The following is a 12,939-nucleotide window of genomic DNA, read 5'->3' as shown; positions in this document are numbered from 1 at the left end:
ATGTGTATGCCGTCGTGTGGGGAAGCGGTTTGCTGATGTCAACGTTGTGAAAAGATTGCCCAATGGTGGGTTTATGGTATGGGCAGACATAAGCTACAGACAATGAACATAATTGCATTTTATCGGTGGATATTTTTATGATACCGTGACAAGATCCTGAGGTCCATTGTCGTGCCATTCATCCAACGCCATCACCTCATGTTTCAGCATGATAATGCACAGCCCCATGTCGAAAGTATCTGTACACAATTCCTGGAAGCTGAACATTTTCCAGTTCTTCCATGGCCTGCACACTCACCAAACATGTCACCCATTGAGCATGTTTGGGATGCTCTGGATCAACGTGTAAGACAGCGTGTTCCAGTTCCCGCCAATATCCAGCAACTGCCATTGAAGAGGAGTGGAGAACATTCCACAGGCCACAATCAACAGCCTGATCAACTATGCGAAGTAGATGTGTCGCGCTGCATAAGGCAAATGGTGGTCACACCAGATTCAGTACTGTCTAGTTTTCTGATCGACGCACTTACCTTTTTTTTTTAAAGGTATCTGCGAACAAGAGATGCATATCTGTATTCCAAGTCATGTGAAATAGATAATTAGTGCCTAATTTATTTATTTAAATTGACGGATTTCCTTATATGAATTGTAACTCAGTCAAATCTTTGAAATTGTTGCATGTTGCGTTTATATTTTTGTTCAGTATAAATGGAGGTGTAATGGAATAATCAGACCAACCTGTATGTGCTGATGATTCTCACTCCAAAAAGTAACTGCCTGATCGCCTTTGTAGTCATGCTCCTAATCACAGCAAACAAAGAATGCATTAGAAATTAAGTCTGTTGAAGTTTGAGTGGAATACTACTGATGTCAGTTTACAGTACATATACAAGAGACAGGAAGACAGTTAGCTTGTCCCAAAACAATGTGTCTCACAAAGAGGGGTATTTTGTAATCATGTTCATAGAAAATCATTGATCTAGTAAGTAGACCTTTAGAGGCGAAGAGAGGGAAGGATGAAAGACTTTGTAGTTCTCTTTGGTGGTGGAGCAGAGCTGTGTTTCGGGAGGCTCGTGGTTGAATTCCGCATGTGTCCACTCACTGTGAGATAGAGGAGGACCATATCAGCATGAGAACCTACAGCAACATGCTTATCCGTCTCTGGTGCTCTGACATTGTTTTTCCAAATTTTCAATTATTGCTGAACAACTTAAGATGTCTATTTTTACATCTATCAGTAGATGCAGTGCTGTGTGTAAGGTCTATGTAGTGATTTGAGAGAAATGAGAGCTATGCTTAGGCTTGCATGATTAGTGCATGAATATGCATAGTAATACATTCATTACCATGTGCATTACATTGTTCTACTGTTCCAGTTATTCTACATTATTCATTTAGCGAAATGCCGGTACAGGGACATGGTGGAGACGCAATTCAATGGCTCAGACACGAGACGTATGTGGCAGGCTCTACAGGAAATCACGGACTACAAAAACAAAAACAGCCACGTCATGGACACCGATGTCACGCTTCCAGACAAACTAAACACCTTCTTTGCCCGCTTTGAGGATAATACAGTGCTGCCGTCGCGGCTGGCTAACAAAGACTGCATCCCCCTTCTCCTTCTCCGTGGCTGATGTGAGTAAAACATTTAAACTTGTTAAACCTCGCAAGTCTGCTGGCCCAGACGGCATCCCTAGCCAGGTCCTCAGAGCATGCGCAGACCAGCTGGCTGGTGTGTTTACGGACATATTCAATCGCTCCCTATCCCAGTCTGTTGTCCCCACATGCTTCAAGATGGCTACCATTGTTCCTGTACCCAAGGCAAAGATAACTGAACTAAATGTGAGTACAGGTGCATCTTCTGTGATCATGAAGTGCTTTGAGAGGCTAGTCAAGGATCATATCACCGCCACCTTACCGGCCACCCTAGACCCACTTCAGTTTGCATACCGCACAACAGGTCCACAGTCTTCCCCGCCCTGTGCAACTGGGTCCTGGACTTTCTGACGGGCCGCCCCCAGGTGGTGAAGGTAGGAAACAACATCTCCGCTTCGCTGACCCTCAACACTGGGGCCCCACAAGGGTGTGTGCTCAGCCCTCTCCTGTACTCCCTGTTCACCTACGAATGTGTGGCCAGGCACGCCTCCAACTCGATCATCAAGTTTGCAGACGACACAACAGTAGTGGGCTTGATCACCAACAACAACGAGACAGCCTACAGGGAGGAGGTGAGGGCACTCAGAGTGTGGTGTCAGGAAAACAACCTCTCACTCAATGTCAACAAAACAAAGGAGATGATTGTGGACCTCAGGAAACAGCAGAGGGAGCAGCCCCCTATCCACATCGAAGGGACAGCAGTGGAGAAGATGGAAATGTTTAAGTTCCTCGGCGTACACATCACAGACAAACTGAAACGGTCCACCCACACAGACAGTGTGGTGAAGAAGGTGCAACAGCGCGTCTTCAACCTCAGGAGGCTGAAGAAATGTGGCTTGTCACCCAAAACCCTGACAAACTTTTACAGATGCACAATCAAGAGCATCCTGTCGGGCTCTATCACAGCCTGGTACGGCACCTGCACCGCCCTCAACCGCAAGGCTCTCCAGAGGGTGGTGTGGTCTGCACAACGCATCACCGGGGGCAAACTACCTGCCCTCCATGACACCTACAGCACCCGATGTCACAGGAAGGCCAAAAAGATCATCAAGGACAACAACCACCCAAGCCACTGCCTGTTCATACCGCTATCATCCAGAAGGCGAAGTCAGTACAGGTGCATCAAAGCTGGTACCGAGAGATTGAAAAATAGCTTCTATCTCAAGGCCATCAGACTGCTAAACAGCAATCACTAACTCAGAGAAGCTGCTGCCTACATTGAGACCCAATCACTGGACACTTTAATAAATGGATCACTAGTCATTTTAAACAATGCCACTTTAATAATGTTTACATATCTTACATTACTCATATCACATGTTTATACTGTATTTTATACCATCTATTGCATCTTGCCTATGCCATCGCTCATTCATATACTTATATCTGCACATTCTCATTCACCCCTTTAGATGTGTGTGTATTAGGTAGTTGTTGGAGAACTGTTAGATTACTTGTTAGATATTACTGCACTGTCGGAACTAGAAGCACAAGCATTTCACTACACCCGTATTAACATCTGCTAACCATGTGTATGTGACCAATAACATTTGATTTGATTTAATGGCTGTCATAACAGACTGATTTGTGGTGTAAACTCCCTGTCCTCTCTCTTCATAATTAGTGTCCACAGATCAAATTGAGCAGATTCTGTTGATACAGTGCATTCATAAAGTATTCAGATTCCTTTCCTTTTTCCACATTTTGTTACGTTACAGCCTTATTCTAAAATTGATTACATTTTTTTTTTTTAATCCCCATAATGACAAAGTGAAAACAGGTTTGACATTTTTGCTAAATTATTTGCTATGAGACTCAAAATTGAGCTCAGGTGCATCCTGTTTCCATTGATCATCCTTGAGATGTTTCTACAACATGATTGGAGTCCACCTGTGGTAAATTCAAAAGATTGGACATGATTTAGAAAGGCACACACCTGTCTATATAAGGTCCCACAGTGCATGTCAGAGCAAAATGCAAGCCATGAGGTCAAAGGAATTGTCCGTAGGACAGGATTGTGTTGAGGCACAGATCTGGGGAAGGGTACCAAACAATGTCTGCAGCATTGAAGGTGCTAAGAACACAGTGATGGAAGAAGGAAGAAGAAGTTTGGAACCACCAAGACTCTTCAAGGAGCTGGCCGCCCGGCCAAACTGAGCAATCGGGGGAGAAGGGCCTTGGTCAGGGAGGTGACCAAGAACCTGATGGTCACTCTGACAGAGCTCCAGAGTTCTTCTGTGGAGATGGGAGAACCTTCCAGAAGGACAACCATCTCTGCAGCACTCCACCAATCAGGCCTTTATGGTAGAGTGGCCAGATGGAAGCTACTCCTCAGTAAAAGGCACATGACAGCCAGCTTGGAGTTTGCCAAAAGGCACCTAAAGGACTCTCAGACCATGAGAAACAAGATTCTCTGATCAGATGAAATCGAGATTGAACTCTTTGGCCTGAATGCCAAGCGTCACGTCTGGAGGAAACCTGGCACCATCCCTACGGTGAAGCATGGTGGTGGCAGCATCATGCTATGGGGATGTTTTTCAGGGACTGGGAGACTAGTCAGGATCGAGGGAAAGATAAATGGAGCAGAGAGATCCTTGATGAAAACCTGCTCCAGAGCACTCAGGACCTCAGACTGCGAAGGTTCACCTTCCAACAGGACGATGACCCTAAGTACACAGCCAAGACAACGCAGGAGTGGTTTCGGGACAAGTCTCTGAATGTCCTTGAGTGGCCCAGCTGGAGCCCGGACTTGAACCGGATTGAACATCTCTGGAGAGACATGAAAATAACTGTGCAGTGACGCTCCCCATTCAACCTGACAGAGCTTGAGAGGATCTGCAGAGAAGAATGGGAGAAACTCCCCAAATACAGGTGTGCCAAGCTTATAGCGTCATACCCAAGAAGAAGAGGCTGTAATCGCTGCCAAAGATGCTACAACAAAGTACTGAGTAAAGGGTCTGAATACTTATGTAAATGTGATATTTCAGTTTTCTATTTTTTATACATTTGCAAAAATGTCTAAAAAACAGTTTTTGCTTTGTCATTATGGGGTATTGTGTGTAGATTGTTGAGGGAAAAAACGGTTTAATCAATTTTAGAATGAGGCTGTAACGTAACAAAAGCTTGAAAAAGTTAAGGGGTCTGAATACTTTCTGAATGCACTGCATGTTGACATTTACTTATACTTTTTCCCTACGGAGGACGATTGTCACGGAAAACAACAGTGCCATACTCTCCAATTATGACTAATGCTACTTATTCAAATGTATCTTCTTTTTGTCATAACAAACTAGTTAGAGACTTGTTTTTTTCAGATATAACTTTGAGCATTCAGTAAAAGTCTAGTTCAGTGACTGTGTGGTTTGTGTCTGTGTCAGTTTTAAATCATGTCTTACCTCCCTTTCCCTTTTTTTTAAATGCACTTGTTGGGGATGTTAACCAAATTGTTGGGGATATATTCTATTAACCACAGTACAATTCAAATAAATGTTAAATCAGATCATAGTCTAATAAAAAAGCACAACGTTTTCATAGAACTGTAAAACTAACCAAGACTTGTAAATTACATCACTTTCCTCCTACCAGTTCTGCTCAAGAAATGGAATGAGCAATGTCGTGTCACGTCTCGAGCAAGTCACATCCTAAAAAAAATATTTCAAAGCGTTATGATAACTGTTATGAAATGAAGCTTTTATAAATTAGGCCTACCTTATTTACTTGATTAGATATTTTTCCAGAAGATCTCCCCTGAGGCCTGAACAAATATAACATAGAAAACCATTTAAGATGTGAAAACATCACAGTTAGGAAGATGAGCAACACACCAACTCAAAGACTTGGCCTCTATTGGTTGACCTAACTATAGTTAGGCTACTCATGAAGATGTAATGCTTGTTTGTTTTTTGCTTTTGAAGTGCTTAGAGATTCTTATGAAAAGCACTATAGAAATGTAATAAATTATTATTATTATTAAAAGCAACTCTGAAATGTTTGAGTGAATTTGAATCAAGCCAGCCAGTGAGACATCACTAAAGTATGCTTTTCAACAGCTCGCACAGTAGTAAAGTCACAGAATGTTTGAACACTGAATCTCAAACTCATTCCAGGAAAAAATCTATTCAAGGTTAGGCTGGATGAAAATGTTTCTTGACATAAACTGATCAATGTTCTTATACTGTACCTACCCCTTTGTCTCACCCCATGACCCTTGGGATGGGTGAAAGCAGAATTCATTGTGGTGACATCTTGAACTTTGGATGACAGATCCAGTGAGAATCCCCTTATGTCAATTTTTGTGGATGTGCGCTCTGTGCCTCTCGTTGTCAAGGACTGCAGTGGCCTGCTGAATGAATGTAATTCCACAGATTAATCAAAGCTGTGCCATGTGTGACAACATATTGTTGCATTCAATGATTTGTAATTAGCTAGAGGTGTTACTTATACTAATGACCTATTAATGATGGCACATATTCATAGCTAACTGAGATAACAGGAGGGAGAACGAAGGTTACGTATGTAACCACGGTTATGTGAACTACAGTATATGGATCACTCCAATATATTGGTATCACTCCGCGGCGGAGGGATACATCCGAGGTGAGGATTTACAGATTTACTCCCATGTACACCTGTGTCACGGCTGGGGTCCGCCCCTATATATAGACACCATGGCCGCGACACACTTTCTCTACATCAATTTTGAGGCGCCTCTAGGACCGTAGAGGATTGGAGTGATCCATATAGCTCACATAACCGTGGTTACATACGTAACCTTCGTTATGTTTCACTATATTGGATCACTCCAATATATTGGTATACCCCTACCAGATTAGTTGGTGCTAGAGGGACCTGGCCAGCCAGTGGCAAAGTCCCAGCGCAGGACCGAGACGCAGAGGCCGTCAATGTAGAAGGGGGGTCCCGGCACAGTCCCGGGAAGAGGAGGCGCCCGCCGCCCAGGACTGCTGAACCAATCGCAGAGGGAGGTGCCACATTTACCCGATAATACCTAGTAAAAAGGTGCAAGAGGAAGCCCAGCTGTCCGCAGCACAGATATCAGCGAGGGTCCACTCATCTCAGTAGTGCCCAGGACGCAGCCACACCTCGTGTTTAATGTGCCACCACAGATCCCAGCAATGGCCTCCCAGCCAGGCGGTATGCTGTCATAATCGTGTCCACGATCCAGTGAGAGAGCCTCTGCTTTGATAGCCCAGCCCCCAGGAGTCTCTCACTATAGCAGACAAAGAGCTGGTCTGTTGTTCTCACTGACCGTGTCCGCTCCACATAGGCAGCCAGTGCCCGCACAGGGCACAGCATGCTGGATGGAGGCCCAGACTCCCCTGCCACTGCCAGGGGGTTGTAAGCAGAAACTTCGGGAGGAATGAAGGGTTGGGACGGAGAGATATGCTCCTCCCACCGGTGTCCATCCGGTAGCACTCAGAACTTACCGAAAAAGCATGGAGCTCACCCCCCTCTTCATGGAAGTAATCGCTACCAAGAAACCCACCAACATAGAGAGGTGTTTCAGGGAGGCAGACTCCAACGGTTCAAAAGGCGGCTTTGCCAAAGCTGCCAAGACCACATCCAGATCCCAGTTCGCCACTGAGCGGGTCCTAGATGGACACAGGCAACAAACCCCCTTCATAAACCTGGAGAACAAGGGATAGCGCCCCACCGGCCTGTCCATCCACCACACATGGCAGGCAGATAGAACGGCCAAATACCTTCTCAGTGAAGAGGCTGCCAAGCCCTCATCCAAGCGAGACTGTAGGTATTGGAGAACATACTGCACCCCGCATGACTCGGGGACAGCCTCAATACCAGTGCACCAAGAGCAGAACAACCGCCAGCACAACTGGTATGCTGCGGTAATAGCCAGTGCCCTTGCACTCTGCATGGTGTTCATTACACCCTCCTGTAGTCCTAACATGGACCGTTGGTGCCATTCAGCGGCCAAGCCCACAGACTGAGGTGGTGCTGTCTCGGACGCAACCCCCGGCAGGTTGGGTCTCAGGGGCAGTTGCCAAGGTGTCCCAGACAACAAAGACAGGAGAAGGCTGAACCAGGGTCGTCTGGGCCAGTATGGGGCCACCAGCAGCTGATGATGCTCCGCCATCCTGGTCCTGTCCAGCACAGCCTGGATCAGGGAAAAAAGAGGGGGGAATGCGTAAAGCTCCAGCCCTGGCCAATCGTGAGCCAGAGCATCCAATCCCAGAGGCCCTGGTGGATCCGACATGGAGTACCACAGGGGGTAGTGTAGGGAGGCAAACAGGTCCACCTCCAAACTTGTCCCACAGGTACTGCACGACCTGGGGATGTAGGCTCCAGTCCCAAGGTGATGGGCCCTCCCTCGAGAGCATATCCGCTGCCACATTCAGGATGCCAGGTATGTGTGCTGCGCATAGAGACACTAGATGTCCCTGAGCCCAAAGAAGGAGCTCCCGTGCCATAATATGGAGGCAGTGGGACCCCAGGCCACCCTGATGGTTGATGTAAGCCACCACTGTGGTGTTGTCCGTTCTCACCAGGACATGTCTTCCCTTCAGATGTGGAAGGAAAGACTGCAGGGCCAGCAGTACAGCTCAGTGCTCTAGTGTATTGATGTGCCTGCTGCTCCAATGGTGTAGCCAACAGCTGCTGGCCGACCTACCCTTGGTCACACCCCCCCAGCCAATCTGGGAGGTGTCTGTACTGACCAGCTCCCGGCGATACATCCTCAGCATCCCCACCCACCTGAGAGAAAGGAGCAACAGTGCCACCTCAACAATGCCCTGAGGCACTGTGCGGTCACCCGCAGCTGGCGGTGACGGTGGCGCTTTGGGTGCAGCCGGTGGGAGTTGAACCACCACTGAAGAGGCCGGAGATGGAGCAGGCCCAGGGGAATCAGCAACTAGGCCGCCTTCAGCAAGCCCAACAAGCGTTGGCAGGTCAGGGTGGATACCACCCGTGGATACCAAGTGTTCGAGGGAAGATAAGATCACCTGAACCCCTCTGGTGGGCAGGCGTGCTCTCATGAGGACTGAGTCAGACGACTCTTCTTCTCATTTACAGTAATGTCCAGATGTGGGTCAGGAGCATGTATCTGTCTGACAGGACCTGGGTCCTGATCGGGGTACAAATCAGCCAATCGTCCAGGTAATTGAGGATCAACAATCCTCAGGATGTGAGAGGTGCCATGACAGCGTCCATGCACTTTGTGAAAGTGAGCTAACTCACCTCCTCTACCCAGTTATCCAGCAAACTTTTTCCAATCGATTTTTGTTCAACAGAAGCATCCAAAGCAGTCATTATATTTGCACTACTAGTTAGCAGTGTAAAATGTATAATTTATCATGTGAAACCAAGATAATTGAGCTAGCTAGCTTGCTTGCTGGCAAAATGAACCGCTACTATTTACTATTCTGTTGTCAGGAGTGTAACCATAGCAACTGTAAACAAATGACATTGTTACATCGTTCCATGCAGAAAAGTTACATTGTTGCATCCACAGAATTAAGAATTAGAATATATAATATGCCACGGTTAGAGGTTCCAACTTCCAAGCCCGTTCTATTTAATCTATTTTTATGGTTGCAGCTGTTGGACGATTTTTTGTTACACTAGCAAACTACACAATCAGAGTGAAGAAGACAGTGTTCACAGAACTAGAATAAGATTTTATTTATATGACCATGTTTGAGCTGTAAAAATATCTAAAAATAGTTAAAGGGGCAATCTGCAGTTGAAACAAAAGAAAGCTACCACCCGTCTCTGTCTTGGTAAAAAGCTGAGAGATGGGGCTGGAGAAATGTAGGCTAAAACCACTCTCAAATTCATAGACAGAGCTATGGACGCAAGGACTGACCATCCACGATATCAGAATTATATAGATTTAGCCATGTTTTGAGGCTATACATACAGTGTTTGTTTAAATGTGAATTGTTTACAAACATTGGAGTAAAACAAGCTTATATTTTGGGTTCTGATGGGGTACAACAGTTGAACTAAGCTCATGAGGCCTTTAAGTTATAGGCTATTCTTCAAGAATCAATGGGTATACAGATGTAGGATCTTAATTTGACCTATATCATCTCACCAAAATAATCCTGCAGCAACAGGATTTTAGCGTTTAGTCCTTAATGTTGCTTGATTGGTGGTTAGGCTATTATCTGGCCAAAAGTAGGCTACATGAAAAGTGCAATACTGTTAATATAACTGTGTTAGTGTGAGTTTTCAGTGAATTTGTGTAAATCACAAAGCTCATCTGAGGTGCAAGAAAATTCTCAGCAACAAAGAGTGCTCAAATTAAGATCCTACGTCTGTATTATTAATTTATAAGTCCAAAAACGGATGTAGCAATGGCAGATTTCCCCTTTAAGATGTAGTTAGAAACATGCTTCACAAAATGAAATTATATTTAGCCTAATTGGTTTTCACAGGTTGGAAAATCGTAAATAAAACTTCAATAATGTTGCACAAGAGTCCATTCATCATGGGGTATCACATTTTCCTTTGATGAAATCTTTGGTGTAAAGTTGTAATATAATTTGGCACATAAGGCACTATTTTATGCAGCAAACATTCACATCACTCAATGTGCATTTGTGTCCACACCCTTATTTCATACCCTATTTTCAGTGTTTGCACTGAGCAACTACATGACATATAGTCAACACATGCTCTAAAAAGGGTGGATGGATTTGTCCTCAGATGTGCCCGTTGGTTGTGCACAAAGCAGTCAGTCACGGCGCGTTTTCTCCCGAGACCCTTGGGATGTGGAGAGAGATGGGAGGGTAAACACTGATTCTTAACAGCTGTCCAGAGAATGGAGTAAAGTTTAAATGTTGTTTCCTGTCTATTCACTAGACAGCCATTTCATCCAAAAATGTCAACACTTTCTGCTCTTGAAGAAACCACATGTCTCTGGCAAAAAAATGATAAAATCAAATGTTATTTGTAATATGGACTGAATACAACAGCTGTAGACCTTACAGTGAAATGCTTACTTACATGTTCTTCCTTAATGATGCAGAGTTAAATAAAGATACAAATAAAAACACTTGAGAAATAAAACACAATAATTAAGCTATGCACAAGGACTACTACTACCATATCAATGTATAGGGATACGTGGTAGTTGAGGCAGAGATAGTAGTGGTAGTTCAGGCAGATATAGATAGTAGTATCTTAGAACTGTGTGTGTGTGTGTGTGGGCTGTGTGTGTGGGCTGTGTGCATTTGTGTCCATGAGTGTGTTTGTGTCTGATGTAGACAATGTTTATAATTGTTTATAATACAGACCACGGTGAGGAAAGAGAGGAAAGACCAATGAAAAGGTTATGTAGAGGATGGAAGGTTTAAAAATAATAATAATAATAATTTCACCTTTATTTAACCAGGTAGGCTAGTTGAGAACAAGTTCTCATTTACAACTGCGACCTGGACAAGATAAAGCAAAGCAGTGTGACAAAAACAACAACACAGAGTTACACATGGGATAAACAAATGTACAGTCAATAACACAATAGAAAAATCTGTATACAGTGTGTGCAAATGAAGTAAGGAGGTAAGGCAATAAATAGGCCATAGTGGCAAAGTAATTACAATTTAGCAATTAACACTGGAGTGATAGATGTGCAGATGAGGATGTGCAAGTAGAAATACTGGTGTGCAAAAGAGCAGAAAAACAAAAACAATATGGGGATGAGGTAAGTAGTTGGATGGATGGGCTATTTACAGATGGGCTGTGTACAGCTGCTCTGACAGCTGATGCTTAAAGTTAGTGAGGGAGATATAAGTCTCCAACTTCAGTGATTTTTGCAATTCGTTCCAGTCGTTGGCAGCAGAGAACTGGAAGGAAAGGCGGCCAAAGGAGATGTTGGCTGTGGGGATGACCAGTGAAATATACCTGCTGGAGCACGTGCTACGGGTGGGTTTTGCTATGGTGACCAGTGAGCTGAGAAAAGGCGGAGCTTTACCTAGCGAAGACATAGATGACCTGGAGCCAGTGGGTTTGGCGACGAATATGTAGCGAGGTCTAGCCAACGAGAGCATACAGGTCGCAGTGGTGGGTAGTATATGGGGCTTTGGTGACAAAATGGATGGCACTGTGATAGACTGCATCCAATTTGCTGAGTAGAGTGTTGGAGGCTATTTTGTAAATGACATCGCTGAAGTCAAGGATAGGTAGGATAGTCAGTTTTACGAGGGTATGTTTGGCACCATGAGTGAAGGAGGCTTTGTTGTGAAATAGGAAGCCGATTCTAGATTTAATTTTGGATTGGAGATGCTTAATATGAGTCTGGAAGGAGAGTTTACAGTCTAGCCAGACACCTAGGTATTTATAGTTGTCCACATATTCTAAGTCAGAACCGTATGAATGTGAAATGCATTGTTTTGGTTCCAGCTAGTACCGGTATACTGTCTCCTGGAGAAGAAACGGTCCACTGAGGGACAATTACAATGAATAAAGAAGATGCTAATGTGATTGGAGAAACACTGTCTGCATCTGTGTCTAAATCTTGACATTTGGGCAATATTGTTCAATCCAAAGCGTCTCCCCTAGGAATTAATGACAACACTCTTGCTGATGTTTCTATAGCTCATGTAAGGAAAGAAGAGATGATTAGATATAGATATCGCCTTTCACAGCTTTACTTTTGAACATAATTTTCATGCATTATTCCACTCCACCGTCCAGAATACCTTTTAATTGTCAAATAGTGAATTGTGGGTACGATTTATACATTTACTTAAGATCTACACTAGCTTTACTCAGCCCAGGTGTGAGGCAAAACAATGACATGTATTGTTAAAAGAAATATGTACCTGCAGACTTTTAATGTCCCCTAAAGGTGAAACTTCACAGCACAATCATCCCCAAATGGCTAGACCTTTCAAATCATTGCATGAGTGATTTCAGTGAAATAATACATATTTTAGTGAATGGCTGTTTGCAAGTATGTCTATAGATTTAGGCTATAAGTAGAATGGCCTTGGTGATTCTACAGTATATTAATATATTTATGAGTAGCAGCTCCATTGAAAATACAATAGCATTTAACAATAGCATATAACAAAAACAAATGTTAAGAACAGACAAATCACTGAGTTACAGCATAAAGCGCATGCATGGCTCCTGTTACTGAGCACACAACAGAGGAGTTTCTTGTTAAGGCTTAACCACTCAAGTCTTTTTTACATGAGCAATCAGACAGCCCATGTGCCTGGAATGGTCTATCTCCATTGTATAAACCGTGGTCAGAAATCAAACCAATGCTTTCTTATAGCTAGACAGCCAAGCTGC

The sequence above is a fragment of the Salvelinus namaycush genome, chromosome 26, assembly GCF_016432855.1.
Source record: "Salvelinus namaycush isolate Seneca chromosome 26, SaNama_1.0, whole genome shotgun sequence".
Taxonomy (NCBI): Eukaryota; Metazoa; Chordata; class Actinopteri; order Salmoniformes; family Salmonidae; genus Salvelinus; species Salvelinus namaycush.
This window is presented reverse-complemented; position numbering follows the sequence as displayed.